This window comes from Mauremys mutica, chromosome 11 (assembly GCF_020497125.1).
Source record: "Mauremys mutica isolate MM-2020 ecotype Southern chromosome 11, ASM2049712v1, whole genome shotgun sequence".
Taxonomy (NCBI): domain Eukaryota; kingdom Metazoa; phylum Chordata; order Testudines; family Geoemydidae; genus Mauremys; species Mauremys mutica.
In genome coordinates, this window is record NC_059082.1 from 27,381,823 (window position 1) to 27,389,204 (window position 7,382).

Below are 7,382 nucleotides of genomic sequence, written 5' to 3' on the forward strand. Positions count from 1 at the left end.
CCGGAGGCTGGAGCTCTCAGCTGGCCAGCTGAGGAGGGAGGGGCTGGGCTGGGGGCGGGGAGAAGCCTGCCGGCCCAGTGCAGGGGAGGGGATTCCAGTGAGGGGAATGGAGCCCCCAATTTTGGGGTGCCCCACGCAGCTGCATATGCTGTGTATGCCTAAGTACAGCCCTGGGAGGCTTTCACAGTGCTGTGATGGCTTCTGGTGGTACATGGGAGGTTTGCCTATCACTATGATGGCGTGTGGAGGTCTGGGGAAGTTTTCATAGTGCTACAATGTCTTCTGGGAGTACGGGGAGATTTTCAGAGCACTACAGGACTTCCAGCAGCAGGGGGAGGCTTTGTTACCCAAAACTTTAGACACTAATTAAGTTACTTACAAGTTTGTCTAATTTTAACAAAAGGGGTAAACAAGATTGTGGCTCGCCCTAAAGGAATTGCCAGAGTGCTACCAGGGGGCTTGTCTCTTACCCGCAGAGGGCTCCCCAGAGCAGGCTAGTCTTGCTGAAAGGACAGGGATACAGCCTTCTGCTCTAGGAAGCACACACAAGCAGTAACTCTTCAAAAACAAAAGACTTATTTATTAGAGGAAATAAATGGTTACAATGTAGTAAACGAAGCAAGCAAGGATACATAGAGCATAGTAAAATGCAACAGAATTACATAAGGAGTTAAAGCAGTGCAATAAAACAAAAGACACAAACTACATAAGATATCTTAACACATACAAGAAATACAGAGGTTTCAATGTAACAAGCATATAGAGGTCCTGTATCCATAAAGGCTTTTTGTCTTAATGATATAATTTACCCTCGTACTTAATACAATGCAGTATATGCAGCCCCTATATACACATATGAGAAACCATTACTGCATGCACAGATTAAAACATTTCCTTAACATGAACATTGATACTTAACATGTGACAATTAACATTTAACACCTGACATTTAACATCCTGTGAGTTGTAACATCCGGTGATCAGCCAGTCGCAGGATGGGTAACAGAGATCTCATTCAAGAAGCAGGCATCCAGCTTTATTCACAGATAAACCCATACACTCTTAAATAATAGATCAAAAAGAAGATCAGATTTACGCTCCTTATTTAAATTTTCCTCAAATTCCTCTATTGGTCCTTCTGTCTTGTCCGATTCCCAGAGTGTGGCTGTTGCTCCTCTGCTGCGGATGCAGTGGTGGTTACTGATCTTCTGTTGCTGCTGGCAAGGTAGCTCCTCGTTGCCAAGGCAACCTTGGAATTCTACTACTGCTGCTGCTTTTTCAGGTAGCTGCTTTCCAGGTTGTTCCAGTCTTCTTTCCAAGCAGCTTCCATTCTTCAGCTTCAGCCTGCTGCTTCTTGGCTGCTTCTTGAGGCTTCAAGCTCCAAAAAAACCCATGTTTAAGACAACTCCCAACAGAACTCCAGGGGATCTTGATAAGACTTTCCAGCCATCCCTACTGCCCAGACAAGCTGCCATACTCGCTGACAGTGGATTAGAGAACTACCTGTGATGTCCTCCTATCCTCAGCACAACTTGGTCAGACCGACTGAGGTTTTTCTAGCTCCCCTGAAGATCTAGCATTTCTGAAGACAAGACAAACAGATTTTTGATTAGAAGAGTTAATTCCATTTATTGGAGGGGAATAAAGTCATGTTATTTCTCACAAACTGGTGGGTATCACCTTGCCCCTTAAATGTGAAAGGACCAATGCAGCAGTTTGTACAAATGAGCTGGAGTGGCATACACCGCCTGTTCACAGGCCCTACTCACCTTCTCTCTGATTTTCACACCCACTACCCCTGTGGAGGTAGTGGAGACTTATGAAGGAGTCTTTTTGCCCTCACGTGGTCTATGTTCCCCAAATGGTGTTTTCTGTCTGGATGTCTTCCTTGGGGCAGGGAAGAAGAACCAGTTAGTAACTCAGTGACTGCTGCATCTTTGACCCAGATACCTTATAGGGCTGCTTTTCAGATAATTGGCTTAGGCCCAGTGGAATCCCAGATAAGTGGGAGACTAAAATAGCTTCCATTTCACCTGATATTTGTCCACTGTGTGAGGCCTACACTATCCTGGTACACTGCAGGAGTCACACAACTGATATGGGCAGGGGATAGCCAGCAAATTATTGTGGACACCTCAGACTTTCTTTTCTAGGGAAGACTTTCTCCTATTGCCTAAGAGCCTCTAGTCTTTGGACTTTATTTCCCAAGGTATACATTACCTCTGTCATCACTGAATGACAGTAGGCTTGTTTGTGATGGAAGTGTCTCCGACTCTAAAATAAACAGCATATCTTGCAGTTGGGCAGTGTGGTAATTCTCATTATTTGTTTCCTGTTACTTTTTGTTGTGCTCACCAAACTTCCGCTTTCCTCTCTCTTCACAAGACATTTTTTAGAATTAGAGACAAAACCAAGAAGAGGAAACCTTTGCAACCCTTCCTCCCAGAAGAATGTATTTTCTGGTGATCCTGGCTTTTCTAGGACAAATTACTGGTATGTTTCCCATTAAGAATAATTGCTCCTTTCTATGCATATTTCACTTTCTTAATTCTTACGAGTATTTTGTGTCAAGTTCATTTTCTGGGATGTTTAAATCAAACACATACTGAAGTGTGGAATAAATATGAAATTGACGAATTAGAGTTGTTTTAAGTTTGGTTAAGAATAGATTGTGTTATAAAGAAAGGCCCTGACTAGCAAGTAGTAGGAAAGCCTTGAAAATAATAAGGCCAGAAGACATGGAGTAGGGAGCATGGCTGGTTCAAAAAATTAATGAGATAAGGAAATTTCTAGAAGAATGCCTCTGACTGACAGGGTTGACTGCAGATGGTTTTAAATAAGGCAAAGAAGCCAGCCTGGACCTTTCCACCCCACATACCTATATGATCTTAAAAGTAAAGCCTGGGTGAACCCAAGTTCAATGAAAAAGCTGTTGGACAGTAGGGAGGAGGAGAAGAAATAAGGAGCAAAAATCCTGGGAGAAAGCACGTTGTAAATCTTATCTGGATTAAAACTGAAAATTAGGGTGAACTCTCAAATTAGCCATTAGCTAATGTAATAACTGGCTCTGGCATCATTTTTTTTGAAGGGTATAAAAAGAGTTGTGAATTTGAGGGTTCTTTATCACACCCTACCACCTGATTATGCTTGTGTACACCAGGACTAGATACCCTAGGTTTTCCCTAGGTCTGGCCTATTTGTAAGTGATCACATGCTTATGAATACTTTGTTACTGTGTTGGGCGTAGTGACTGCTTATTTTAAAGCTGACAGGCATGTTTAGAGGCATGTTAAAATACTATTTGGCCTTTGGACTTAATAAGGGAATTTATGGTTAAATTAGTGTCTTGTTGTCTCCCGTATTAATATGAATTATTTCTAATATTATTAATAATTCAACAAGAAGTATTCCTGATTGCAAGCTATATTTACTGACTTTAACAATGTTGTAAAAGGTTATTTTCTCAACCAATAAATGAACTGGGGAGTGGGGAGGGTCATTATAGATGTCAGGAAAGTGCATTTGTGTGAAATATGGAGCGGGAGGGTTAGGGGGATGTTTCAAAAGTGCACAAACTGGTGGCAAAGTTAACTGGGAGTGGGGAGATTTTACTGGTGGTTCCCAGATCTCTCTTTCCGAGCAATAGATCCAGCAACAGCCCTGGGATGCAGTGAATCTATGGCTACACCTGGGTCTGTGGGAACACTTTTGCAACAAAAGCAAAGATAACAGCGTGAACTCTTTCTTCGGTTTTCTCAAGTGGCAATGACATTTTACATTGCACTTAGTGAAGTATTTCATAGAATATTACACTAAGCAAAACTGAGTCACTTTTTAGGGAAGGGATTTTCTCTATATTTGGGGCCAGCTCTTGCCTCCCTTACTCAGAAGGAGTAGCACCTTACTTACTACTCTCAGCAATATGGATCACAGAGTCTGGCCCTCAGCGAACTCGTAGAGTGCTAATATATTACATGTCACCAATTTCCATTTTGCTAAGGAAATTCTGAATGAGAAATTGCATTCAGCTCTATTTATTTATGTATTTATTTAATTGAATATGGGCTCAAGCCTGCTACTGGGGAAATCAAAGAGCACTGAGCTTCTGCTGATGGCAAGGAGAGCATGTTCAACATGACCCAGGAGAAACAGAGCAGCATCCCAGAAGCACACAAGTCCACAGGATTGGGCCCTTAATGATGCTCAGAGCCTTCAGCACTTTCTTTACACTATTATTTGTAAGATGATTTCTGAATCATTTAACATCATTAACAATTTACATATTTTTAATAGGTGAGACTTTCTTTCATCATTATGAAAATGGAAATTTCACACTTATGTGCAATGGAACAGTGGCTAATGGGAAGAAGGAAACAGTTTGGTATGAAACTGAAGAATCTCTGCAACAATTCCAAGTAATCAACTGCAGTAATCAACAGCCCAAAGTAATCAATGGACCAAACAACTGCTCTGATAAAACAAAGTGTACAAACCGATTATCAACTTCTACTTCCAGAGGTGGTGGGGTATTTGCATGTGAGCAATTTACAAATACTGGAACATCACAGACTTGCCCACATTTTATCAATGTGACTCACTGCAGACATTATAACTTTTTTATTGTGGTGATAATAAACCTGACTGCAGGTGAGTGCTTTTCTTGTGGGGGAGGGGGTTTATTTTTATTAATAAATTCTAGAGCTGAGAGGCCAGAAAGGGAGTTAGTGAGTTTAAGAGGAGCTTTATTTATAGAATTCAGGACTGAGGACCAGATTCTGCCCCTTTTACTTACAGTGAATAATACTATTCTCCACCAGTGTTCCCTTGACTTAAATAAGGAACATCTGGTGTGGGTAGAATTCCCCCTTGGCAGAGGAACTAAGGAAGACAGCAGCAGACTGTCTTTTCAGCAACACTCTTGCAACTCCTGACATAGCAGATATGGCTTGCGGCCAGGCTGCAGAATGCAGCACTGCTTAAATTCAGGGCAGTTGTCCCTCAGGTCTGCCTAAATTGTATTGGGGGGCTGCTTAAATCCACTTCAGCCCCTCTCCTCCTGGGTTGTGAGTTTTGTTCTGTGCATCTAGGGGCACAGCACAGAATCTTACCTCTAGTGTTTTAAGCTTTCAGTCAATTGTACTCATAACATTGGTTGTGTGCCTATTTTGCACATACAAACAACTATTTGTGCAGACAAGGCACCTAAGTTGTGTGTGCAAATATTTGTCGAGCACCCATAACAGGTATATGCTAAATGTTGTGTCTGCAATTTGGACCCTGGTTGAGGTTAGTTGAAAATTTGACCTTATAAATGCTGCAGAATCTCACTCTATAGGCCATTGTTGTTTTTAAATGTGTTCATGCACATATTAAAAATGAGTGTTCTCTGAATGTCCTATTTAATATACACTGCACTTCAACTACTTTATTCAGAACATATGTAATCTTTAATAGCTGTTTCACAATTTCACAGTTTTTCAGCCATTTGTCTAATAATGTATCTTGTAGCTGATACTATCAGCACTTAGGCCAAGGCGGACCCTGAACCAGGCAGCAGAAATGACAACTTGTGTTTACTGCAGTGTGAGAATGTGGTTTCCCAGATGTTATCATAGAATTATAGACGTGTAGGACCAAAGGGCCCTCAATAGATCGTCTAGTTCAGTCCCCTGCACTCAAGGCAGGACTAAGTAATAACGAGACCATTCCTGACAGGTGTTTGTCTAACCTGTTCTTAAAAACCTCCAATGATGGAGATACCACAGCCTCCCTTGGCAATTTGTTCCAGTGCTTAACTACTTGGACAGTTAGGGAGTTTCTTCTAATGTCCGACCTAAACCACCCTTGTTGTAATTTAAGCCCATTGCTTCTTGTTGTATCCTCAGAGGATAGGAAGAACAATTTTCAGCCTTCTCCTTGTAATAACCTTTTATGTACTTGAAAACTATTATCATGCCCCCTCTTAGTCTTCTCTTCTTCAGACTAAACAAACCCAATTTTTTCAATCTTCCCTCATAGGTCATGTTTTCTAGACCTTTAATCATTTTGTTACTCTTCTCTGGACTTTCTCCAATTTGTTCACATCTTTCCTGAAATGTGGCACCCAGAATTGATCAGTTGAGGCCTTATCAAGGCAGAGTAGAGTGGAAGAATTCCTTCATGTGTTCCTAAGTCTCAGAAGTTTTCTCAGTGAAACTGGACATGTATCTGTAGGTGGAGTTGCATAGTTAGTACCTCTAAGAGCATGCCCCACTTTTGTGGTGCCAGTAGACAGCTGGTCCAGCCCATGAATTATTATTTTGATGACCACCAATGAACTGAACATGCAGTTGTCATGAATAGTTAGTAAAGGGTTAAAGCATAGTACTGGTGGGCACCTGACCGGAGGACCAATCAGGGAAGAGATTTTGAAACTCCTAGGAGGGAACTTTTTCTCTCTGTTTGGGGGGGTCTTTGTCTTTGGCCGTTTGGAGTTCAAGAGACCAGACGAGTTAATCAAGTCCCTACAAGTTCCACCTTTCTGAACTAATTCCTTCTAGTCAAGATAGTGAGTATTAGAAAGATACTTTGTGTCCTTATCTAATAATCCTATGTTTGCAATTCTGTGTGTTTGTTATTGATTATTCTTAATTCTGCTTGTACTGGTTGTACTGAGAAAGAGAGAGGATTCTCTCCAGAACTTAGCAAGGTTATACCCTATGAGTGCCCAGCTTGGATTCATAGAGATTCTGTATTTTCTTTTGTTCTCTTAATAAATTCTTTTCTTTTCTTTGGACTTGGTTAATTCCTTCCCTTGGGGAAATTCAGGGGAAGGGGAGGGGGAAGTGGGCTGCTTCCCTGTGTGTAGAGATTCAAGGCGTTTGAATCCAGGCATCTCTGTCTCCGGAGCAGGCGGGAGAGAGGGAAGAGGGGGGAGGTTTCTCCTCTGTGAATTGATCTGTGTTCCCAAGGGGGGAAACAGGGGTGTCCCGGCCCACGGAATTGACCGGGTGGTGGCAGCCGAAGGGGAGACCTACCCTAGGATTTTGGGGTGGGGGGAAGACATGCGGGTCCTCACTTTGAAACCGCCCAGTTTCAAGTGAGGGTAGACTCTGACATGGTGGCAGCGGTGTTTCGGACCCAGAGAGAGAGGCAAGGCTTTTCTACCAGAGGCACTCTGAGGCAGTTTCAGGGTTAGAAGTATTTTCAGTTTTTTGCAGGGCTTTCTGTTACAAAGCCCTCCTGTGGAGCGGTACTTGCGTCCATTGTGATACGAGGTACCACTCAGGATTCCTTAGGTGGGGGGAAGGGCTCGCCAAAGTTCATTCCCATCCAACAGGAAAAACAGGTTTGGGGGGGGAGAGAGAAACCCTCCAGCCAGGTTTTTTTTTTCTCCCTGTGTC